The 25415-nt window shown below is 43.6% G+C and overlaps 2 long non-coding RNA genes across 3 annotated transcripts in view; one reads left to right on the top strand and one right to left on the bottom strand.

The window, feature by feature from the left end:
* Positions 1-6711: 6711 nt before the first annotated feature.
* The window catches only part of LOC110349682 (uncharacterized), a 33622-nt gene continuing 14918 nt past the window's right edge, over positions 6712-25415 (top strand). The window contains exons 1-3 of the long non-coding RNA XR_015441298.1: positions 6712-6891; positions 22223-22346; positions 24830-24996. This is a non-coding gene — a long non-coding RNA (uncharacterized LOC110349682). The remainder of the gene's footprint in view (positions 6892-22222; positions 22347-24829; positions 24997-25415) is intronic.
* Positions 13314-25415, bottom strand: part of LOC110349681 (uncharacterized) — a 45064-nt gene continuing 32962 nt past the window's right edge. For both annotated transcript variants that reach the window (XR_015441299.1, XR_002395841.2), the window contains 2 exons: positions 24811-24958; positions 13314-20748 (listed from right to left, as the gene is read on the bottom strand). This is a non-coding gene — a long non-coding RNA (uncharacterized LOC110349681). The remainder of the gene's footprint in view (positions 20749-24810; positions 24959-25415) is intronic.

The following is a 25415-nucleotide window of genomic DNA, read 5'->3' as shown; positions in this document are numbered from 1 at the left end:
GGGTCCAAACAGCATGGCTGCATCATGGCATAATGAGGATGGGCAGAGGTCACCCCTGGGCTGGGCTTGCTTCTTATCAATGCTGTCTCAGACCGCATTGATCGACACATGAGGCTGGAGCCCCTGAGCTAATTCTCTTGCTCTAGGCCCCACCGCCTTGACACCACTGCACGGGACCAGGCTGCTGACATGAAGGTTGTTGAGGGGCAGTGGGGTTACCTATCAACCTACAGAGACGGGTACTGTCTACACCATCATCACTAGCTCTGAAGAATCTGGATGTTGGGATTTTTCACGTCAAGTTGCTAAAAGCTTTGACTGAAAACATTTATTTATGTCTTTAGGGACAATAGTGGTACTTTGAAAGCCTATATTTAATGTATCACTGAATCTGGGACATAAGATTTGCATAGAATTTCATACAGCCACTTCCTATAAGGAATGTTCCCTGGAGTCTAAAGGTGTGAACACTACAGATTTGTTGAAACCAAACAGAATGCTCCCAAGGTGAAGACATTCTGTCAAAGACCCCAGAGACCTCAGGGTGATCTCTTCCATTATTTTCAATGTCACAGAATGAGAGACAGTGTCAGTGAAACTGGGTCCCAAGCCACTGAGTGTTATGAGATGATAATAAACACACAGTATGCATGTATCACACTTGGCATTGTTCCATGAAGCTTAAAAGGGGCTACTGGGAACGTACAAACGAAAATACCAGGACACAAGTAAGTGCTAGAAGAAGAATGGGGAAATGTACATTAGAATGAAGCGTCAGATTTGGGGGAGGAAAGGAAAAAAGCATAGTTTTGACATGAAAAATCCCCTGAATTATTACAGATGAGCTGCAAAGTTGCATTTGCCAGTGTCCCAAAAGGCTATGTGACAAGTGGTATTCACTAAGCTATGTCTTAGAACTACACATCTTGGGGAGAGCCTTTGCTTAGGAAGGCCTCCCTTGCCTAGGCAGGAAAACTGAGAAGTTTGGCACCAGTGTAAAGGAGCTTTATTTTATCTGATCTCTCCTCAGTGTCCCTAAATCACGCCATAAAGGTGACAATGTGTTCTGTCCTTCACAGATGCACTCCAAGCCTCTCAATGGGTTTGTCCATTAGACAGACACTCAAGGTGGCTCATCCAGTGCCAGGCACTCTCTTGCTGTGGTGGGCACTGTGACATGCTGCCCAGGATGCCCTTGGGCACCAAAGAGTCCACGGCTGCTGGGAGTGCTGCTAGCATCCAGCCCTCCAGTGTCAGCACAGTTGAGGAGGCACCAAGCAGAGGGCTTCCTCGCCCGGTGTGGCCGACATCTGAAGACTGACATTGTGGGTTATCCGTGCTCAGGCCCCTCTCTCAGCTTGGGGCAATTCAGAAGGGACATCTCAGTCTCAGGACCCAACAGAGAGGTGGTGCAGGCTGCCTGGAGACTGTGACTTTTCCCTCTGCCCAGTTGGGCTTCCTTCCTTCCTTTTTTACAGGGATGGATCCCATGAGCCCTTCCTAACCATGCTCGGGCACATTGTCTCCATCTCAGAGCAAATTTAAAGGGGAAGAGAAAGCTGGGCCTGGTGGTACACACGTGTAATCCCAGCACTCCAGGAGGCTGAGGCAAGAGGATTGCAGGCTTGATCCCAACCTGGGCAATTTAGTGACTTAGTGAGATGCTGTCTCAAAAATAAGTAAAAATAGCTGGAGCTCTGGGTTCAATCCCAAGTACTACAAAACAATGACGACGCCCGCCGACAACAACAATAATTATAGAGAAGAAAAAGAGGAGCCACACCTAGGCAGCAGTTGTCTCTGCTACTGCTCCAGATTAGGACAACAGAAGAGAGGAGGAAGGAACAATGCTCTGTCTCCTGCGGTTCCAGAGTCTGTGTGGCCCCACTACCCAGACCTGTGCCTCTCTCCCCTACCTTCCCCTCCCAGGGATCCGGGGTCTTTGAGATCCCTCCCTTCCCTCGTTATCAAAACCTAATCTTGGCCTGTTTTCCGGTGTTTAAAATGAAGGAAATGGACTCAGTGGCTTGCAAGCTCTATAATTATGATTTTTTGAACATTTTAAAAGCATAGTCATGCTCTTTTAAATTTCAATGCACATATTTCAGAGAGCACCAATTTAAGCAAACACAAACTAAAGGACATCACAATATACTATTTTCTTGTTCAATACCCTATATTTTAGTAAATACATTTACGTCACTGTCATTGAAGAACATTCAATGAGTGCCCACCAGATGCACCATATAACAGTTGAAAAATCAGCAATTGTTGAGATGTTGATATGTTTAAATTTGGCTCATATTACATGAAGCAAATGAGAGTGCATAACTTAGATTAGGAATTACATTCATGCTACATGGCTGTTGTTTCTTCTCCCTCTCCTTTTTTTCTTTTTCTTTCAAGCCACCAGATGGTGTGAATCAAATTATTCGGAAATGCAGAGAGCTGGGTTTCTGCAGATGGGCGCCCCAGTCCGTGCAGCCTTTTGCTCCTATTGCTGCCTCTCACGGTGGTGTAATCTGTCCCCACCCCCACTCCATGCTGCTCAGGAGCAAGGGTGGATCCAATAACGTTTCTAAGTGCATTTTGAGAATTCTTGGAATAAAACTTTTTTTTCAAACGTTTTTTCATTTATTTTCTTAAGATCTTAGAAATGTGTTTTCTCTTTATATTACAAATGGACTGGACCAGTAGGAAACAGTAAAATATAAGTGTGATAAAAATTCAAACTTGAAGGGTTAGGCCATGATGGATAATCGAAATTTATGGGGGCATTTTCTACCCACTAACATATTTCATCTTTACTACAGTGTCTCCATTGCACTGAGGAAGAAGCTGAAACACAAAAAGGAGAAAGAGTGACTTGCCTAAGGCCACTCAACTGTGGGAGAGAGCTAGGATTTCAACCCAGGCAGTTTGGGCTATGGAGATCAACTGTGTTTGAACTGCTCCCTCCTACTGATGTGTGGCCAATTAATATCTCTCCCCCTAAGTGTCTCCATTAAAAAACAGGAGTAAGCACATCATCTTCCATGTAGGATTGTTGTGAGGTGATAAGAAGATGCAAAGAAGGCATTTAACTCTCCACCAGGCACGCAGTGAGTTCTTGTAATGCATTTGCCACCATTAAATTGCAAGGGACTCTATCAAGGGAAATGCATACAGCCTCTCAATATCTCTCTATTAACCCTGACTTGGAAACTTCACCCTTGAAGAGTTCAGGATGCTGTTCTTCCCTCACCCAACGAGACTTAGATAGATAGATAGATAGATAGATAGATAGATAGATAGATAGATAATTACATTTATATCTATCTTAGTTTGGGTTCCTCCAGAACCAAACTCTAAACAAAAATCTGCTCAGGCTGTTTGTGATCCCAGAAAACTCCAAAAGGAAAGAGAAATAAAGCATAGAAGAAAGGTAGTCAATCAAGGGGCATTATGAGCAAAACAGTTACTGCTGAGGGCAACTAGAGTGCAGTCCTGCTGGGGAAGTCTGGAGAACTGGAGAACTCCTTGGAAAGTTCTCCACCCAAGGGACCTGAAAACTAGGGTATTTATCCAACAACTTTCCACCTGTCTTTGGTTGTGGGCTACTTCCAAAAGCTTGAACTTTCAGGCAACTGTAGCTTACTGAAAATGCTCTCAGGACTAGAACAGAAAGTCTGAAGACCCACGTATTCACAGAAAGAAGCCTTTAGTGTGCTGAGATGAGAAGACATTAGTCAGGGAACTTAAAGAATCTGATTAAATATGCCAAATATGTCAGGAAGGAGATGAACATGGGACTGAGACAAGTCATGAGGAAGGGTGGAGGGGAGCCAGAGACTGGGGGAGATGGGTGTGTTCACTATGAACCCTATTGCATTTCAAGAATGTTGTGATGTGCATGTGTCACCCATTCTCTGGGTGGACAAAAGGATATGTAGAAATTAACTTAAATGGATCCCATGCAGAGATGTACAGGAGGCCAACATGCACTTCTCTAGAGTGCCTGAGCATGATGGCCGCATGGGGCTGGCTAATTCTGCCGTATGCACTGTAGCTTGTTGAGCTGCAGCCTTGGCCTCTACTCACTAAACATCAGTAGCAATCCCTCCCCAAGATGTGATCATCAAACAGTCTCCAAACACTGACAGCTCCCCACCTCCCCATTGTGAATCTGTGCTCTAGGGAATCTGGTGAGGTTGGATTGTATCTCTCCTACAAGCTGAGCCACAGAGGATCTACCAGGGCACATCCTCAGCCCTACATATCTGTGTGCAAAGAAAGGGGCAAATCCTCCAGGCCACTCCATCAGAGGAGTGGACAGACCTGTCCATAGTTCTCTTCCCTGCCCTTCCCTCCACGCACACGTCCTCACCTCCCACACACACACGTGCCATGGAGCCACACTGCACACCTGGAGTCAGGAGATCTTGCTAACAGATGCCATGTAGGTATTTCAAGATGCTGTCAATCAATCCAAACTCAGCAACTACAAAAGTAAAAAGAACTTTACATAGGGTCTTTGGGATTGCAATTTGGGAGACTAATGGAAGATAAAAAATATGTAAGTAGGATGGAAATGTCCACAAAACAAGATCCAATAATTTCTTGGTGTGTGTCTTAAAACTACACACAATGGAATTGTTCAGTGGTTCTGAATGTTCTAGAAGCCTGTGGTTGGTTAAAGGGTGGAGGTGAACAAAGTTCATTCCAGGCAGCAGCTGGCATTTCACATAAATGGCCTCCCAACTCCATATCAAAAGGTTTTTGGCTGTAATTTTCATCTTAATTTTCCTTATATTTTCACCAAACTGTGACGTGTTGTATGAGGTCAAAGCCAGCCATTCCCCTGCTACCTAGAAGCATTTTTGGAAGCTATGTTTCCGATCTTGGAAACAGCCAGATCAAATGTGGCCCCTGCCTAGAGCAGCTCAAAGCTTTGGGGAGAACCCACGTGGGAACTTTGAGACTCCTTAGGAAAGGACAGATAGGCACTGAGCGGCTAAGCATGTGTCCCTCTTTCTTCCTTCCCTTTCTTCGCTCCCTTCTCCATCCTAGCTGCCCTCAGAAGCATTTCTCACTCTCCAAAATTACCTCGTCCACCTTATTTACTTACTTGTTACCTCTCTGTCTACCTCTACTAGAAGTAGGCGCTGATGAAAATGGGGATGGTTTCAGTCCTTTTCTCACTGTTTCTCCAGCATCAGGATCAGGGCCTGGCATTAAAGAAGTAGTCAATGCCTATTAATTTAGTGACTGAGTGATTGGATGAATGAATATTTCAGAGTGATAGAGAAGGAAAAGAGGAAACATAAATGATGCTAAGAGAGAAAGAAAAGGAACAAGGCAGAAAACAGCATGTGAGATGGCCAGAAGTCATAGCTTCTATGGCTCAGAACTGGAATAAGATGAAATCTCTTCCCCAGAAAGGACCTGGGAAACCTTCTCACTGCTTTTTCTCACCTTTCTGCCACTTGCCTCCCAGAAACTGGAGATGGACCGAAATTTTCAAGATGGAACATCATCAGAGGGTGATGACATCTCTGAAACAAACTGGATTTGTTTTTAGATGGGTTCCACTGGCTTTGCAACCCCTTACCAGGTTTCTGGGCCATTCAGTATTTTTCCAAACAAGCAATGGATGAAAAATGAGCCCATGTCTCATCACAGTGAAGGCCACCTTTCCCTGAAACTGTGTAGGACAGTTGCAATTGTTTGGATTATCATTGAGCAATACTCTCTCCCTCTAACTGTGGGCTAAGGTTGCATAAAGGTCATACTGAGCTTCATACCTCTTTTGGCCAATGGAATCCTACCAGACACAATATGGATAAAGACTTGAAATTCACTAGTCCTTTGACTTGGTTCTTCCATACTGGTGTTTCCCCAAGGGAAGAGCATGCTGTGTTTGACCACAGCCCTTTTAGTATGAAGATACATGGAGTTTTCAGCTGGAATCTTATTGCACAGGACCCACAACCTGAAGCAGAATCACCCAGTTGGGCCCAGCTTAGAGCATCCAGCCAGAATTATCTGCAGACTCCTAAAATGAGAATACATATTAGTTGTAAGCCACTAGGCTTTGGAATGGATTGCCAAGCAGCATTACATGGCAATCAATAATTAATTCAGTAGTCCTTGATAATGCCCACATCTGATCCAGCCATGAGCTTTGGTAATGGCTATTTCCCTACTAGGTACATGGATATGGGCATGTTAACTTTTGAGCCCCAATGACCCCATCCATAAAAGAGAAGTAACAATAACATTACTCTCAGCATTACTTGCTGTAATGACTAAATGGGATAATCTATATAAAGTGCTTAATATCACATTGGCCAAAAGTGAACATTCTATAAATCAGAGCTCACAAATGGAAAGTATGTCTTTAAAAAAATTGATGATTGGGCCAGGGATTTAGCTCAGTGGTTCTGCCGCCTGCCTTGCAAGTGCAAGGTCCTGAGTCTGATCCCTGGTACCAAAAAAAAAAAAAAAAATTAATGATCTCTGTTGGTTTCAGCCAAACATTTCAACCCAAACATTTCATGCAAAATAAACAGATAAATAAATAAATAATAAATTTTCTCTTGGAAAATCAAACTTTCAAGGTGGCACAGGACCAGCATTTCTGCTTGACAATGCCTAGAGCTAGGGGGCAGTATATCATTGTGTATGATAAAAACCTGACCTCGTGTTAAGCAAGTAAGGAGTTAAACTTTTTTCCTGCAGCCAAATATCCAGGGATTGGATGTCCAGGGCAGGCTCTGAGGCTGAGCAACGCCATCAGCCCCCAGGTCCCCTGGCTGGCGACTCTGTTATGTGTGCTGTTTGTTCCTCATGATCTCAAGATGGCTGCTGCTAATCCAGCTGTGATATCTGTGCTTCAAGAAGAAAAGAGGGGTAAGGATGATATAGAGGCAGAATCTCTTATAGAAGGCTCTGCTCTTGTATATAGAAAAGAAAGGCTTTCTGGGGACTTCTGCTCGAATCTTAAGGTCAGAGTGAAATGTAGTGGTCCTCTCTCTTGCTGCAAGTTGATTGATTGCCTGTACAGTGAAGAAGCAAGTTGGGAAGGTGTTGAATTACTTAAGCTAGCACATCTCAGTTTACATACTCTCCTGGGTTAAGCTGGCCATTTGCCTTCTCTCCACAGGCTCTGCTGGCACCCATTGCCACAGAATGTACCTGTTTATTCTCGGGCACAGAGAACTGAGGCATAGTTTTGGAGCATGCTCTTGATTGTCCCCTTCTGAGCTCACAATAGGATTGAACCCCTGAGACCCCACACTTCAGCTATTCCGCCCATTCTTGTCATTGCCCTCTGATCTCATTTAGGGCTAGGAAATCTACAGTATGCTAAAGAAGCAATGGAAAGGTTCTGGTCTACCTCTTAAAAGTCACTTTGCTATTTTAGCCATTTCTTACCATAGCCTTGGCTAAAACTGAGAAAACATCCTTTTCCTTCCACTCCATTTGTCCTATTTTTCCTTTTGAGAGACATCGATAGTTTCATACCATTTTTCAAGGCTGGCTATGGAGTTCCAGGAGGTGACCTCTATTTACTACAATAAAATTAGTGATTTATAGAAAGTCAGAATTCCACAATCCCCCAAACACCCCCTTTTATCCCTAACTACTATGTCAGCGTGGCACCCAGCATCCACTATGGTTCAAAGGTCTGAATTGTGTAGGAAAATAAATCATTTTAAAAATCCCAATAGTCGTGTATGGGGCGAGCATTCTTAACTTGAACTGAGTAAGGGGGAGGAGAGGAGAAGCAGCCAACCTTGGCTATGGTATATTACTCAAGTTGATGTGGGGCAGAGAAGATTGGATATTCAATGTCAATGGTAACACAAGAAGGAGTGAAAAATTCCAAGTTCCTCCGGAAAGTAAGAAGGCAAAATTTAGGTCCCATAAGCCCTAGTTTTTTCTCTCCTCCCCTCATTATCATTCTCCCTGTTTTCTTGCCTTTCTCTTTCCTGCTCCTCTTCCCTTCTTGCCTACTGGTCCACTTTGGAGCCCACTGCAGAAGGCCTAGCTAATTGTTCTTAGGCCCCAATTTAGGTCCAGCATAGATATTCAACATGTGCAGAATGCTGGTCCCAAACTTGCTTATTCAAATGCACTTCGTGTTGCACTTTACATAACCATGCTCGAAACTAAATGTCTGGACTGTGCAGAGCTGTGCACAGCCTGTGCAAGCTTGGCCTCCTGTAGGCAAATCTGCACATTCAAGGTGGTCTCTCTGTCTCTTAGTGGCGTGAACTCTCAATGGGCCTGGCTCCTCAGTCCTATCAGCTTACTGCAGCTAAGCATGGTTTTTGCGAGCTCCTACTGCATCTGGGTATAGTGCTCAGTGTTGGGGATACAAAGATCCAGAAGATATGGTCCTGCTCCCAAGAACTCATCACCTAAATGAGGTGACTGACCCTCAGATAAGTCATTGGCTCCTTTAAAAGAGCTGTAAATCCCCCAAGACCAGTTCTTCCCGAACTTGAATATGTGCACAAATCCCCCAGGGTCCTGGTGAAAATGCCAACTTTAACTCAGTAGGTGTGGGTTGGCTCTGAGATCCTACATATCTAACAAGCTCCCTGGTGAGGCTGTGCCCCTAGCCCAGGACCACACCTTGAGTAGCACTGTCCTAGAGGTGAGGGTCAGCTAGGAAGAAAAGCCCTACAAGGCTAAGAAAAGCCACAGGGAGCAATTAGAGATGGCTTTCTCCATAAGGCAGAAGCATATGCCTGCTACTTGGACTAAGTCATATAAGCAGTCCTTTCTAGGCTTTACCCATGGCAGTAAAGCACCTGTCATTGTGTTGCACAAAGCAAAGGAGCATTTTTCAGCTGTGGGCTGAGTGACATGGCCATTTCAGAAGGTGAATGTTTGGAAAGGACTCAGTGAAACACTTCTTAGGCTTGGAGGCAGGAGAGCTCTCACACTCCTGCTCTTCCTCAGATATCTTTCATTTTGCTTTTCTGTTTTTGTTGGAAAGGGGAGCTTATCAATCCACTGCAAATCCCACAGCTCTCCATGGGGGCCCTTTTCTCCCTGCCCCTAGCCTTAAAGCTTACTGTCCTAATCAGAATTCTTAAAGTAGTCCATACAGTAGGTGTTTAATGAATGCTTTAATAATCTTGGATAGAAAACATATAGTTTATTCTTTTTACTTTTTAAACCTATGACCATGCTGTGTGCCAATTTTGTATTTCTAATAATCTTTTTTTTTTTTTCTGTACTGGGTATTGAACCCAGGGCCTCATGCATTCTAAGCAAGCACTTTACCACTGAGCCAGGTCCCCAGCCAATTTAATTTGTTTTCTAATTTTGTATTTTAAAATCTCTATTTATAAAACTTTTCCCTCTCCTTCCTTCCTTTCTTAATTTCTTTCTTTCCTTCTTTTTTTTTTTTTTTTTCCAGTACTGGGGATAAACCCAGGGTTTTGTGCATGCTATGCAAGCACTCTACCATTGAGCTATACCCTCCGACCCACCCCTCTTTCTTATAAAGGATCATGCTAGGGACTCACTATTTGGAAAATCTTTGGGTGGTCAAATGAATTCTCAGACTTTAAAACTCCAAATATGTGCTATTGCATGAGTTATCTCCTGTCACTGATAATACTGTGTAACAAATAAGGCTGTTATGGAGTAGCTTGCTTCTCAAAGTGGCTCACTAACTAAATAGTACTGTGTTCTGGATTACTTGCCTTTCCATCTGGAGTTAAGATTCCAGGTTCTTCTCATCTTGAACAAAGAATTGAACAAAATGAGCAAAAAGCAGTGGCTAAGTTTATTCAGAAAAGCAAAACTAGAGTGGGAGAGAAACTGGCTCTGCAGAGCAAGCTTGGGCTGAGTAAAGAGAAAAAGAGGGTAAAAGCAAAAATAAAAGTACACACTACATCTGGGAAACGCAGTGCGGGCTATCCTGGAAAGTCAGGATAGCAAGCTCTTCGTGGATCAGTTTGTCCTTCATATTGTCCAAATCTCGAGGAAACTCTTGAGAATTTCTACATATGGCTCCTGAGAGGTGGTATAGGGATCCCACGTCACAGGCAGAGTCAGGTCTACACCATCCTATTGAAAACCTGCTTGAGTTCTCAGGAGAAGTCCACATGCAGGGCTTTGGAAACTGCTCTGTGCATGTTTCTAGGATCTTGTAATTAACAGGTCATGCCTACTACTCTAGCCAGCTTTACTACAGGCTAATCTCCTATCTCAAGACTGCATATGCAATATGCTTATTGCTCACCGATCTGCTGGTTGACTTGAAGTTCCACTGATATGGGTGGGGCTCACTCACATATCTGGAGGTCGACTGGTTGTCAGAAGATCTTAGAGGATGGACCTAGTTGGACAACCGGGGTGACTGAGCTCTGTCTTCCAAATAGGATGCCCCTCGTGATGATCTTCTTGTGGCTATGTGGAGGAAGGAGATGCAAGCACAGACATGCAAATGCTTGTTTCAAAGCCTATGCTTGCATTATGTCTGCTCAAATCTCATTTGTCAAAGAAAATCCCCTGGCTGGTCCATAGTCAGATTGGACAGCGCTGCCACCTAGGAAGGCTCTGGATTCAAGGAGAGGAGAACACCTAGGGCTGTTCATGCAGTCTATCAACTGTGATCGTCACATGTAACAGAAGGGCTATACAGTCATAGTTAAGCTGATCCAAGCAACATCTTTGCATCCAGTAAACATCTACCCTTCCCTGCTCCAGGAAAGCCCGAACAGCTGCAGAAAGTCAAGAGAAAACAAAGGCATCTGAGAGGAGGGAGAGCCACAGAGCATTTACTGACAATGCTCTATTCATAATCTACAATAATTCAAACTCAGAAGGATGCATTTACAATCTGCCAGGCTTTAATATCCCCGCCCTCAAGTGGCATGGCCGCAGCAGTAGAAATATCAAGCTTTCTGCCTCTCCAAAAGGCAGGGGCCTGAGCTCACAAGGTAAACAAAGCATAATAAAACAGCAAATGGCAGAGTGCGGAGTCCTTGGGAGGTGTCTAAGCTGGATGCCATAGGGACATAGTTTCATTCTGGTCTCATTTAACATCTTCATTAATGATCTGGAAGAGGGCATAAACAGCACATTAATTATAATCACAAGTGAAGCTAAATTGAGATTTGTTGCCTGATCCAAAAGCAGGGACTTTGAAAGGACAGGGCAAGAGAGCGAGTCGAGTTGGAAAAGGCAAACAGCCCCTAGGAAAAACATCACACCAAATGGCAGGGAGGGAACCGGTTACTGGGAAGCAGAGAGTCAAAAGGCAAAGTAGCTGCCTGAAATCTCTTTGGGAACAATCTAGGGTATTTGCAAATCAACCAAAAGGAGGAGGAAGTTTCTATCTAGAAGATAGCATCAAGAAATCAGATACAGGCAAGCTGCGGCAGGAGAGGAGAGAAAGACAACATAATTTGGAGTACAAGCGGAGGAGGCTTGATATTTCTTCCTTAGTGGCCTCCTTCTGTCACTAGGATATAAACTTGTGAAAGCTGGGATTTGTGTTGATTTGTTTTCTGCTATATCCCCAGCAGCCAGAATTAGGCCCGGTCCATAGAAGTCCCTTAATATTTGTTAAATGAATTCCTGAATGAGTGAATAAATGAAAGAAATGACTGTGGGCTCTAAAGAAGAAATCAGAGGAAGCTCTCTCTCCATAAGGTAGGAACTGGTGTGAAGATGGATTAAAAACAAGGCAAGCAAAGCAACAAAACAAAACTGAGGATGGTAAGGAAACAGATGAAAGTTAATGAAGCTCCTCAGACAGCAGATCCTATTGGTTTAATAGTTTGAAGAGTATTATTAGTAGTTACAGTGCTTACCGCTGCCTGGGACTGATCTGAGGGCATTACATGCATTCCTTCACTTAATCATCACAAGAAAAGTACAAGGCATTTCTATTCTTGTTCACATTTTTATATATGATGTTCATAGAGATTAAGTACATTTTTCCAAGGTCCCATAGTGACAATGGCTGATTAAATCTGCGATATTGTTCTGCAGTTTTACTACTCTCTGATTCTGCCCGCCACACTGGTTTAATGGAAGGGTGGGAGAAAGAGAGTCGGGGAACAAAAAGGAAAAGTAAACAAACACAGTGAAAAAACACAAGTGACTCCTCCCAGCCTTCGGTCAGCAAGCCACACCTCCCAGGAGTGCGAGACTGCAGATCAACCCAGCTTTTCTCCCGTCTGTGGCGAGAAGAAACCATCTGTAGTCTGTATTTCCTTTTTTATTCTCTTAGATCCCATTTATCGTTTATGTAAGGAAAAATCTGGAAATTCATGCTTTGTGTACTCATTATTTTCTATGTATCAGCACATGTCTCTGTCATTTACACACGTTGAGAGCTAAATCCATAAAAACACATGTTCTATCCTTGTTTCCATAGGAATCACTGGGTGTTTTTTGTGGGGTTTTTTGCCTCTACTGCTTTGACTTGAGAACAAAACTTCATTGTTTTGGGCTCCTCCTCCTGTGAAAACATTGTGTTACTGAGCATTTTTGCTCATGGTACTAATTTTAAAATAATTGTTTGTTTTGTCTGGTGCTTATTATATGGTCGTGAATTTTGAATTTTGTAATTACCAGAATCTACGGAGGCAGCACGATCCTTAGTGGGAAAGATTGAAAACAAGGTAGGGGCATGTGGTGGCTGGAAAGAGAATTCTGGAAGCATCAAAAATTTTGTTCATCCCCCAAGACACCCAAAGATGTTCTCTGGTTTCTGAGGTTTGCCCTCCGATTCTGTTAATTTCTTCCTGAAATTACTAACTTCTGTGGCTTTGTGGGATTTTTGTTTTTCTTTTTTCATGTTCAAATTCAGTTTCTGTCTCTTATAATCAAACACTTCTTGAATAACACAGTGACCTTACAGTCTGTCTAATTTTAAAAATCTAGGCTTTGATTTGAGGATTCCACTGCTGATAGTGAAAGGGGTTGATGTAGAAGTGTTCCAGGGAAGAAGGGGAAGCCAGTGTCTCAGGAAATTCTCATCCTGTGCACCTCTAAAGATTATTAGGGACTGACTCCATGCCCAAGTTTGATGCTGAAGTGGTGAATGCATGCTACCAAGCAGAAAGGAAGTCCTAAGGCTGATTTAAAACTGTAAAAAGTTGCTCCCTGCAAATCAAGACAGCAACAGAAAGGCATTTCCCAAAGTGTGTTCCAGTTAGAATAGGGTGACCATATATCCTCCACTTTGAGAAATGAAAGGGGATGCCTTTACCGACTATGCAAGGACAGCAGAGGTAAAACAGGGTTGGTCATCCTAAAGAAAATACTTCTTAACAAAGGAACTTTCTTGGCTCAATTGTTGAGAGTAGCAACAACCTTTCTACTAAAGACTCCAAACCTGACTAAATGTTACCTAAAGCAGCATTTCCCAAACTCTGTAATTATGAAATTACTACCATCCCAGGGACCCATGTTCTAGAGAACATACTTCTTTTTTTTTGGTACCAGGGATCGAACTCGGGTCCTTGCGCTTGCGAGGCAAGCGATGGAACCACTGAGCTAAATCCCCGACCCAAGGACATACTTCTGAAAACATTAAATTTAAGCATGTCTCATTGAGCTATGGTGTAACTTGCTACCTGCATGAAGGACTTGAATCTAGAGGCCTGCAAAACAAACCTATCTTCCTACCACATTCCCTTTTGACTGCAAGTACTATTACTATTTCCTCCTTTAAGGATCTTTAAAGGAAATGCAATTATAATGGGGTTAAGCGTTATGTCATCTGGAAGGAATAACTCATTAACTACCTAAACATTAGCGATAATTAGTTTATCTAAATAGCCTCTTACCACCCATTGATTCTGAGTGGAGAACAGGTCTCCTGGGAATTGTCTTCCCAGGAGGCGTGGGATAAAGAGGGTCTGCAGCTTGGGACCCTGGCCTGGCCTGTGCTGTAGTTTAGAACAGGGCTAGGTTCATATGGTTCCCAATCTTTACCCCAACAAAGAACCCTTATCTTTACCTTTCTCCCATATTCCTAGTTTGTAAAAAATATTGCCTCTCAAATAACTTGAATTTACTTGGTAGTAACATTTGTAATCTGTCATCCCTTATTGGTCTTTTACCCTGCTTCTGAGAATTTTCCCCTCCCCAGCTCCAATCATGAAGTTCTAGAAAGGGTTTCCATGATCTTCTGAAGCCCCACCTTTCTGTTCATAGTAATTAATTTAGGGGTGGGCCCTTGAACCAAGATGGCCCAATCACAGAACTCCTCTGGGATTTTTGACGTATGGATCAGAGTGTGCAAATCTCAGTCCCCGTTGGGCTACTGACGCTGTTGGATAAGGGCCTGGGAGCTGCCAGCCAACTGTGTCCAGCCACATGGAGGAAGCTGGTAGCTTTGGTTTGAATGTGGCCCTCAAAGTTCATGTGTTGGGAACTTTGTCTACAATTGAGGGTGTTTGGAGGAAGGACCTTTAAGTGATTAAGTCATAAGGGCACAGCCTTCATGAATGGATTAATGCTTTATTGCAAGAGTCAGTTCCTCATAAAAGGATGAGTTCACCTCCTCCCCATTTCTCTCTCTTGCCTTTTTGTCACATGATCCCTTCTGCCATGGGATGATACAATAAGACCCTTGCCAGATGTGGCCCCTGATCTTTGTGATAGTTAATTGTAGTGTCAACTTGAATGGATTAAGAAATGCCTATCGGGTTAATAGAGCACAGTTCTGGGTGTGTCTGGATGGCTGACTTGTAAACTGAGGAGGGAAGCCTCACCCTGGATGTGGGTGGCACCAACCATTAGGTGTGTTGCCTGGGTGAAATAAAAAGGGAAAGAAGAAGGAAGTCTGCTCCTTTTTGCTCTGGTTTTCGCCATCACATTTGGACCTTTGTCTTCAATTCCTTGAGGCTTTCAGTGCAGACTCTTTAGCCTTCCAACACACACCCTTCAACTTTCCTATATGGACTCGAACTATGCTGTGCGGTGAGCTCCTGGCCTTCAGCTTTCAATCCTCCAGCTCTCCAGCACGCAGATGGCCCTTTTGCTCTCTTCTATCCCTGACTCTGCAGGTGGACATTGTAAGCCTACTTTGTAAATCCTTTATATATCATTAAATCTGTCCCTCTAGTGAACACTAATTGATACAATCTTGAAGATCCTCACCCCAGAACCATGCTTATTTTAAACTACCCAGGACAAATTGAATTAATACACTGGTCTTGGACCAGAGTTTTTCAACTGGTGTTGACATTTGGGGTCCGGTAATTTTGGGAGGCTGTTCTATGCACTGTCTGGTGTTTAGCTGCAACCTCCGCCTCTGTGCTCTAGACACCAGCAGCATCCAACCCCGCCAGCTGTGATAATCAGAAATGTCTCCAGACAATGCACATGTCCTGAGGCAGGAGTGAGGGTAAAATCACTCTCCATCTCAGGTTGAGAACCACTGGTCTAGAGCATGAACCCTACTCTCAGAAAAAATCACAGGCAAGGGACAGGGACCACAGGTGAGAGCTGGGGAAGGAGAGAATGTCCTGGTGACATTTAAGGCCTGGCTCAGCTGTCCCTCAGGCTCAGCACACTTCACTTCTTCCTGTGGATTGATTTCATGAACCAATTAACTGCATTTTTTTCCCCTCTAAGCTGGCTCAAGTTGAATTTCTCTGGTTGCACACAAGAGTCCTCTGTTAATCTATAATTTCCATTAGAATTTTTGACAAGCGAAAATAGCTCACTTCCTTACTCATTTCTTCCTCTCTACCCCTCCTCTGCCCCACCAGGTCCATGATTACCTTCAAGGACCCCATGAGTCAGAATTCCCTCCCCCGCATTAGACTGAGACGTTTGAGGGATGAATGAGGACCGAGAGTAAAAGTGAGTCACAGGGAGCCCCCATCCCTACCCCTACCAACACGGTAGATGAAAATGGCTCCTCTCCCTTCTCAAGCAAGCAGCACAAGTGGGTTCCCCTAAAATAAAGGTTTTTGTTTGTTTTGAGGGGAGGTACAGGGTAGTGAAGAAAATGGAATGGATTTTTTGTTTTTCCATGATAATAACAGGCTAAGCAAAAACCAGGAAGAATAGGAAGTTGATGTCTCAGTGTCAGAGGAAGCCTTTGAATAAAAAATTATATATATGGTGATTTTACCCCCAAGAGAACATTAGCGATATACGTATTGTATTAGAGATATACATATTGCATCAGGGCTCACGAGAGGAACATTTTTTTTTAGGAGAGGAACATATTTAACATATATGATATATGAAGGGTTTACAAGGCAGGCTTACTATGGCTGCCTGCAGAGTCGGGGTAGAAGAATGCAAAAGGGCCGTCTGCATGCTGGAGAGCCAGAGGATCCAGTCAAAAGAAGCCCAGGGCTCCCTGCGGAGTGCCCTGCCAAGTTTGTATTGAGAAGCCAAAAGCTGCTGCTGGAGGGCTGGTGAGTCTGCAATGGAAGCCTGGAGGTGGACATCCAAAGGTGATGGTGAAGACTGGAGCTGCTCAAAAAGCAAAGCAAGACTTTCTTCTTCTTTCCTTTCTTATGCTATCTAGGTTACAAGTTTATTGGCTGGTGCCATCCACACCCTGGGTGAGTCTTCCATCTTCAGTGAGTCAGTTGTCCAGACACACCCAGAACTGTGCTAAACCAATCCGCTAGGTGTTTCTTATTCAAGTTGACACCACAATTAACTATGGGACAGATAGACTTCTCTGGATGTCAAAGCCAAAGACCACTGCCGAGGGGCCTGGGGAGAGGCTGTGGCTTACACACACAGCTCAGGCCCCAGGCAAGGAGACCTTTCCCAGGTCCTCCTTCATCACCACTTTGCAACTTGGACCAGGACACCCAGGCAGGATGCCCCAGGATAGTCATAAAGTTGTTGAAATGTTTGAATACTTCCATACCGGTAGGCAAACAGATCATATCCTGAGTGTGCTTTTGCCAGTTGCCCTTCCCTGATGCTCCAGGAACTAAGGGGTTAATGTTGCACACCAGGCAGCCCCTAAACCCTGCTCCTTAGCAAGCCCACCCTTCTGATTGGTTAGTGCTGGTACCTTACTGTTTGTTAAGTATCTTGACTATCGCACCTGAAAGAAAAAGGGACAGGAGGGTGTTAGAGATTCCACTTATTTACAGTACTGCTTTGGAATAAGCCTGCTTTGACATTTCTTTTTTATGGATGCTTTTATTCTGAAAGCACTCTGGACTTGTACTCAGTGATGAAGTAGCCTTGGCTCCTGCCGGAGGTGGTCACAGTCCAGCAGGGGAGAGAAGACATATGTGCCCTGAACTACAGATGATGGAGAAGGTGCTCCAGCAGGGAGGCTGGAACTCAGCTGATGGACACGGTCATTTCCTGCGGAGGTCAGGCTGCATGTCTGTGGTTTTCCAGGTCGTCAGGATAGAATGGCAATGTGCACGAATGCTCTCTTTTGGTCCCCCTGATGGGCACACATGGGCAAGCCAACTGGTAGGATGGCAGCTTACTTCCTATCATGGAGGAAGCACACCCATTGCTCTGGCAATGTATTGGCTTTGCGGTGACCTACTGAGCTGCCAGGGCCATCCAGGTACCATGGAGCTGATGCAATTAAATGCAACTGAATTAGACCAGGGAGGGGGATTCTATAGCTATTTCCCTGGGTTACTTTCACTCTTCCTAATTTAGACAGTGCAGAGATGCTCCAGGAATCCTCCTTAATTCAATGGATGCATGGGTCAAAGAGCAGCAAACCTACCATTTAAAAACTAGTGCTGTTGAGATGCCAAAGGAGAAGCTGTCATAATGGTGAGCAAAGTTCACTCTAGTCAAAATAGAAGAAAGACTAAAAAATGACCCCTTCCATAAATATCCTCTCTCCTTCTTCCTGGGTCTATTTTTCCTTCCACTGAAAGGCCCTGTCGCTCTGCCATTCTGGGCCCTATTAACATAAGATCTTATGTTTATTCTACAGCCAACTATTAGCTGATAAGGCTTAACAACTTCCAGTAGGTATTTGCATTTTAATAGAGAATTATTGAAGACCAAAAAGCTTTCAGGGTTCACCAGAACAAAGCACAGATTTGGAGGTTGTGAGGTGATATTGTGGGGAGCAGAAAAAATTGTTCAAGTTGTTCTCAGGTTTCACTATGTTTATTCTATCCCCTCTACAAAAACTACCAATTCTCTGAACTCTCCAGTAACATTTCTACTCCTCTCCCTCACTCCCATCCCATCTCCACAAACCCATTAGTAGGGTGGCTTGTCAGCTTCCGAAGGAAGACACCTGTCTTTCATTTGAGGAAAATTCTGACTGGCCATTCTGGCTGGGGGAGATTAGCCCTCAGGTTGGGGGTAATGGAGGGAAGGGTAGATGGCTCAGAAATGGCATGGAAATATCAGAGATTGAGTTGGAGACTGTCAACTAAAACAGAAAAGGTGAGAAGAGATGAGAAAAAGACAGAGAGGAGAGTATGAGGATAGATAACGGTTTTCTATGGAAGATAGGTCAGTAAGAAGTACATGGTACAAGAAAGGCCAATGAACTTTCAGAATAAGAATGTTTCCCTGTTTAACTTTGAATTGAGGCATACATGTATGCTGAGCTCAGAGTAAACATGGACATGGTTTGGATGTGGTTTGTCTTCCATGGGTTCATGTGTTGGAGGTTTGGCTCCCGTTGTGCTTATATGAGAGGTAGTGGGATTGTTAAGAGGTGGGGTTTCATGGAAGGTCATTGGGGTTCTGCCCTTGGACAGGATTAATGTAGTTCTCATGAAGCCCCAATTAGTTCCTTGGAGCATGGGCTGCTATAAAAAGAGCAAGACTGCTGGCCCTCTTCTGCTCTGTGACTTCTTGTCTTGCCATGTGACCTCTCCCTTCTGCTATGATTACATCCACCATGTCGTGACTCAGCCATGGAGGCCCTCACTAGAGTCCAAATCAATGGGACTACCCAGTCGTGAACTTTCTGTCTCCAAACTTTTGTGTTACCTTTTTACATAAAGAACTGGCATTGGAGTATTTTGATATAGCAACACAAAATGGATTAATATTTCAAATTTCAGTAATTAAACATTTCTTCAGGTTCTAAGACAAATATTGGTACTGAGCAAATCCTAAATGGAAAAGTTAAGTTTGCGGTGACCAAAAGCCTAGGAAATGTTTAAATCCTGTAACCTTCTGTTACGGTTTGGATCTAAAATGTCTCCCCAGTGTCTTCTATGTTCAGAAGTGGGGCTTTGGGAAAGTGATTAGATCACGAGGATTCTGACTTCGATAGATAAATCCATTGATGAATCATAATCTGATGGCCTGATTGGGAGGTAATGGAAACAGGAGATGGAGCCTAATTGGAGGGAGTCATAGGGGTGTGAGCTTGGGGACTAGACCTGGTCCCCAGCCCCTCTTTTCTGGCTCTCTTCCCCTCTGCTTTGGCTGGCAGGAGGGGAGCAGCTTTCTGCCTCCACGTCCTCCCACCACGATGGTTCTGCCTCACCACAGATCCACAGGCCTAGAAGCAAGGAAACCATCTGACCAACAACTGAACCCTCTGAATTTGGGAGCACAAATCAGTCTTCCTTCCTCTAAGTTGTTTTCCTCCGCTATTTGGTCACAGGGATGAAAGCTACTAATTCTACCAGCAATTGATCTTGAAATAAATAAGGTGAAACTAATATAAAACATTACTACACAAATGCAGTATTTTTGCACAAATAAAATTTAGAAACAATGTCCAGGGCCAGGAATTTAGCTCAGTGGTTCCGGCACCTGCCTCGCAAGTGCAAGGTCCCGAGTTCGATCCCCAGTACCAAAAAAAAAAAGAAAAGAAAAAAGAAACAATGTCTATAATGTCCTCTACGGGGAATGCTTCATCAGCCTCCTTCTCTATCAATATCTTGTCCGTCCTTCCAGGTGTCTTCCTTTGATTTGCTACAAAAGCAGACCTTGAGACAAGGGCTGGAGTGTCAGTGGCTTAACTGAAAGAGGGCAATGATAAGGTGTGATGTTAATGAGCAGATTATTACCAAGAGTGATCTGGGAATTAATTCTCATGGGGATCCTCTGAGGAGCTTTGGAAAATGTGCCACAGAATTCTCCCAGCATGGAATGGGGCAGCTGGGACATCGATGTGCCAGCACCTACCAACCTTCCTCGAGGGCTGCCCCTGGGGGCATTTAGTGTGACATTTGTAGGTTGCTTCAAAGGAGACCGAGCAAAACTTCAAGGAACTGGAGGAAACCTTGAGCAGAGGAGCAGAGAGGTCCTTGACAGCAGGAATTGTCTACTACAGCTGGGGGTGCACTCAGAGGCCCTGGTAGAAAATGGGTCAAAGAGGCACAATATCTGCTACAGAGCCTCACTCCAAGCTCATCTCTGTGCTAAGAAATTTTCAAGTCTTTTATACAAGCACAAGCTCCTCTTTTGCCAATAATTCCAGAGCCTTTGTCTATATTGTTATTTCTTTGTTTGAGTTTAGGGATCTCTCTTGAACTCAGTTTCCTCATCTGTAAAGCAGCAACAATAAATGGGGACAAGAATATACCTGCAGTAAACTGCAAAAATGACTGAAACTTTTCAGCCTTCCGGCATCCATGCCCTTAACAGTATAATTTTGCAGCTCCTCTCATGAAGAAGCAAAATCTATTTCCTGCAGTCCTTGAATCTGGGTTACCCTTGTAAATTTGCTTTGGTCAAATGCAAGTGTAGCAGAAATGACAGTGTGCCAGTTTTGAGTCTCATCTTCATGAGTCTTGTGCCCCTGGAATCCTCCCTCTGCCAGGTGGATGAGCAGGACCTAACCTGCTGGAGGAAACAAAGGCAAAGCATTTCATCAAAGACCTTCCTAGACCAGCCAGCCCCCAGCCACCCAGATGCACCAGAGAGCCCAGCTAAGGTGCCTCAGCCAACAGCCAGCTGCCCTGGAAACAGAAGCTCCCAGCCAACAAACAGACTTGAGCAAAAATAAATGTATGCCGCTGAGGTTTTATGGTTGTTACCCAGCATTATTATGATAATAGATAACTGTTACAGCACCGGTTTCACTGAGGATTCAAGAAGCATATAAACATGTGCAGGATTTGGCATAGGTCCAGACCATGATCCATTTCTGTTAAATGGTAACTGTTATTGTTATAATCCTTATCACACTATCAGAGCGTGCCATGTATCCCAATAACTTATATACATGTCGGTTTCTCCTACTAGACTAGCGGTTCCTGGATGATAGAAAACCAGCTTCAATTCATCCCAAATGACATATTTTCCTCTATTCAGGAGCCCATAATTCAACAGGGGGAATGGCATGTACATAAAGTCTGTGGTGGGGACTAGAGATAGCGAACGTACAAAAGTGCTGAACACAGAGCTAGCATAAAGAAAATGCCCGATAATGATAAAGCAAATAATAAAATCCAAGCATCCCCTACATCTGGGCATTTGCATGAAAGGTAAGATTGATAAGGACAGGGCTGGCCTTCACCTCCACCACACAGAAATCCGGTCAAGGCAATGAGGGGCTTCTTTGGTGGTTTTATAGCCCTAGCTGCAGCTCGCACTTGCAGGCTTTCTCTCCCTCCAGAGACCAACAATCACATGATGAAAAAACTAATTAGAGCAAGCATGGTGCCCAGAATACATGGCCTATTAAGGAAATCTGAGTCAAATGAATGCAAAAGGACATCTACTGTAAATCTATCCTTAACAAGTGTTTCTTTTTGTTCTTTCCCAACTTTTCTAGGGGAGTTTATTGTTCAGGAAAAGGCATGGTAAAAATCAGTCCCCAAAGAGTTCCTCTTAGGGGCCAGCAGGCTTCATGTAGGCAGAAACACTCAGGCAGTACCTGCTGAGCCCAGGCAGCAAGGTTAGCAGAGACTCAGACAAATTCATCTTCATTTCACATCTTCTACAGCCTCTCGATTTAAACGGCAAGGCAAACCCAGTGATGTTATTAGAGGCAGGGAGAGGTGGCAGAGGATGTGTGGGCTAACTTGCATGCCATTTCCATTTTCCACAAGCCACCAGCTCGAGGACCTTGACTTAATTACTGAATTTTTCTGAGTCTTGAGTCTCTCGTCTCTGAAATAGGGACAATAAGAGGTCACCTTGTGGGACCAGTATGAAGGCCAGAGAAGAGGTCCCAATGATCTGGCTCCTCATGGCAAGTGTATAAGGCCAGGATAGCCCAGTGGTAAAGGAATTGAGCTCATGTGACAGATGGCCTGTATTTTTATTCCTGCTTTGCCACTGGCTAACTGTTCTTAACTTTTCTGTATTTCAGATGACATAAAATCTGTAAAGCGGAGAGAATCATCACTGACTTTGAGGTTGTCGTGAGGCTGAGATGAGCAGACCTATGCAAAGTCCTCCCAGCAGTACTGGCATATGGCAAGCACTCAGTGAGGGTGAGCAATGACTCCTATTCAAATAGAATTATGAATAGAAATCTCTGATGACCAGAGATCCTAATCATCTCACTTTAGTCCAAATATCAGCTGCAATACATCAGCTCATACACACAAATGGCAAGAGTAGATTTAAGCAAATCATAACTCCATGAGTCATGATTCCAGTTTATAAGCAGAGAAGCACAATTCAATTTTATAGGCAGCTGGGCTGCTAATTAAGAAGAAGCCCTTAATTATAGCACCTGACACAGAGCCCTGTCTTGTGCTTGCTTGCCTTACTTTTCCTCACTTCGCCTCCCTAAGTCTATCCCTCCTCTTTCTCTGCTTATTATTTATTCCCTGTCCCCATAGAGGGTATGTCAGTTGTCCAGAGACCTAAAAAGTGAAACTGCTCTCTGGCTCCAGAACTCACACAGCAAATGTGCACTGGAAAAGCAAAACTCAGATCCCCAGGGTTCTGACTTCTGAGGATAATGAGGGAACCTCAGAGTAGGGGGAGCAAAGAAAATGGCCCTTGGAATGTACCCAAGAGAAACGAAAAGTTTCGTTTATGTGAAATCTGTATGCCAATATTTATAATGACTTTATTCATAATTGCCCCAAACTGGAAACCATCCCAATGTCCTGCAACTGGTGAATGGATAAACAAATTATGCTACTTTCATACAGTGGAATACGACTTGCAATAAAATGAGCAAACTACAGTCATGCATTGCTTAACAAAGAGGATGCTTCTGAGATAAGCACTCCTAGGCCATTTCATCATTGTGCAAGCATCACAATGTGCATTTGCATAAATCTAGAAGGTGTATGCCAGTATGTCAATCACTCCATGTGGCTTTTTTTTTGGCAGTAGTAGTAATTGAACCTAGGGCCTTTGCACTCTCCAGCACCTTTTTATTTTTTTTATTTTGAGAAAAAGTCTCCCTAAATTGTCTAGGCTGAGCTCAAGCCTCCTGCCTCAGCCTCCCAGAGTGCTGGGATTACACCATGCAGCCACCACACCTGGCTTCCACAAGGACTCTTGCAACAAAGCAATCAAGAGATCCAGTAAGCACAAGATGGATGAGGCTGCTGCTGGCAGACTGTTTTATCTATTACTTTTTCTTTTTTCTTTTTTTTGGTACAGGAATAGAACTCAGGGCCTCGCTCTGCCAGGCAGGCGCTGCACCAATGAGCTACATCCCTGGCCTTGGCAAACTGTTTTTCCATAAACTTTTTCTTTTGTAAGTATAAGGAGCACATTTTAAAATAACAATAAAAAATATAATATAGAAACCACATAAGCCAGTTACAGTCATTTTTATCATAATCAAGTATTATGTAGTGTCTATAATTATATATGCTATACTTTTGTTTGGTTTTTATTTTCAGTTTTGTTTATTTGTTTGTATTTTTGGTTTTGAGACAGGGTCTCCCTGTGTAGTTCAGGCTATCCTCGAACTACCCCTGCCTCAGTCTCCTGAGTGCTAGGATTACAGGAGTGGCCACTATGCCGGGCTTGCTATACCTTCTCATGAACACAGTAGTTCAATTTACACCAGCTTCATCACAAACATGTGACTTTATGATGACTATGATCACTACAAGATAGGAGTTTTTCATCTCCCTTATAATCTTACAGCCCCACCAGCACACATGTGGTCCGTTGTTGCCTGAAATGTCATTATGTGATACATGATTGTGCTAACACAAGCATAATATGCATGTGTCTCAAGTACACTAGCTAAGTAAAAGAAGCCAGACTCAAAAGGCTGCATATCATACAATGCCCATTAACCTGACTTCCTCAAAAAGACAATGCTGTAAGGACAGAAAATAGATCAGTAGTTTCCAGACCCTGGGATGAGAAAGGAGAGTGGCTACAAGGATCCTCAAAAACTAGAGGACAGAATAGAAATTTCTACATCTGCATTGTGGTGGTTCTCACACGGGACATGTGTTTGTCAAAACTCAAGAGAACTATTCACTAAAATAGACTGAATACAGGGCCTTTACACTGAGCTGCATCCCCGACCCTTTAAAAAGCTTTTCTTTTTTTTGAGACCAGTGCCTAGGCTGGGCTCAAACTTGGGATCCTCCTGCCTCAGTGTCTCAGAGTGCAGGGATAACAGGCATGCATAAAATATATAATTTTTATTGCATGGGAATTAACATTAGTAAACCTAATTTGATAATAAATAATCCATAGGAACCCTGGAGAAGCAAAAACAAAAAAAAAATCCCTGGGCACTTTCCGAAACCAAGGATAACTTCTAATTTTTTTTTACATTATGTATTTTATTTTTACATTGTGCATTTCTTGAGATTCTCATTAGCCACAGAGACGCCTTTTTAAAAGTATGGGCAATTAATCCTATCAAATGTAGTAACATTAGTGTATGAAAATATTTTTATTCCCAAGCAAAATCAGTCTTGCAGGAAGAATAAGATATGAATTCCATTAAGCAAAACGTGTTACCAGTCCTTCTCCATGTCAGATGACGCATAGGCTGGGATGCCTTGTTTCTGATTCTGAAGAAGAGGAGATAAGCGCTGTTAACAGGACTTGCTCAGCCTTTTCAAAGTGACCTCAATGGACAATGACCTCAGCACTGGGAAAGCTGGTCCTAGGAAATGAAGGCAAAGTTGAATAGAGAAATGCCAGGTGAGCGGTCTTGGAAACATAGCTTTGTCCACATGAGAGGGCCAACATGGATAATGATCTAAGAATCTGCATTTGGAATAGTTCTAAACTTCTCAGGGCCAAGCACTACAGAAAAGAGACCTGGGTTCCACATTCTATTACAGTTATATGAGAGTAAGGACTGGCTTTTGTGAGTTTCTTCCCCCATTAAGATCATTTCTCCAATTTAAAACGTACTTTACTGATGAGTCATTAGTGCCAGCTATTCAAAGAATGACAGCTCTAAAAAGTGTCTGATGACAAGTGAGTAACCCAAAGCTGGATGGCTACAGAGGAGGATATGAGTGACATTAGCCAAGGCGTACTGGGTATGTGCTTAGTGCCGATGTGTGTGACTTCATTTCATCATCCCAGAACAACCTCCAAGGAAGATGCTGTTA

This window comes from Heterocephalus glaber, unplaced genomic scaffold (assembly GCF_053883595.1).
Source record: "Heterocephalus glaber isolate CG9 unplaced genomic scaffold, H.glaber_assembly_v1.0 deba00001509, whole genome shotgun sequence".
In the NCBI taxonomy this organism is placed as follows: Eukaryota; Metazoa; Chordata; class Mammalia; order Rodentia; family Bathyergidae; genus Heterocephalus; species Heterocephalus glaber.
Note: the sequence above shows the minus strand (reverse complement) of the source record. Positions and strands in the feature narration are given on the sequence as shown.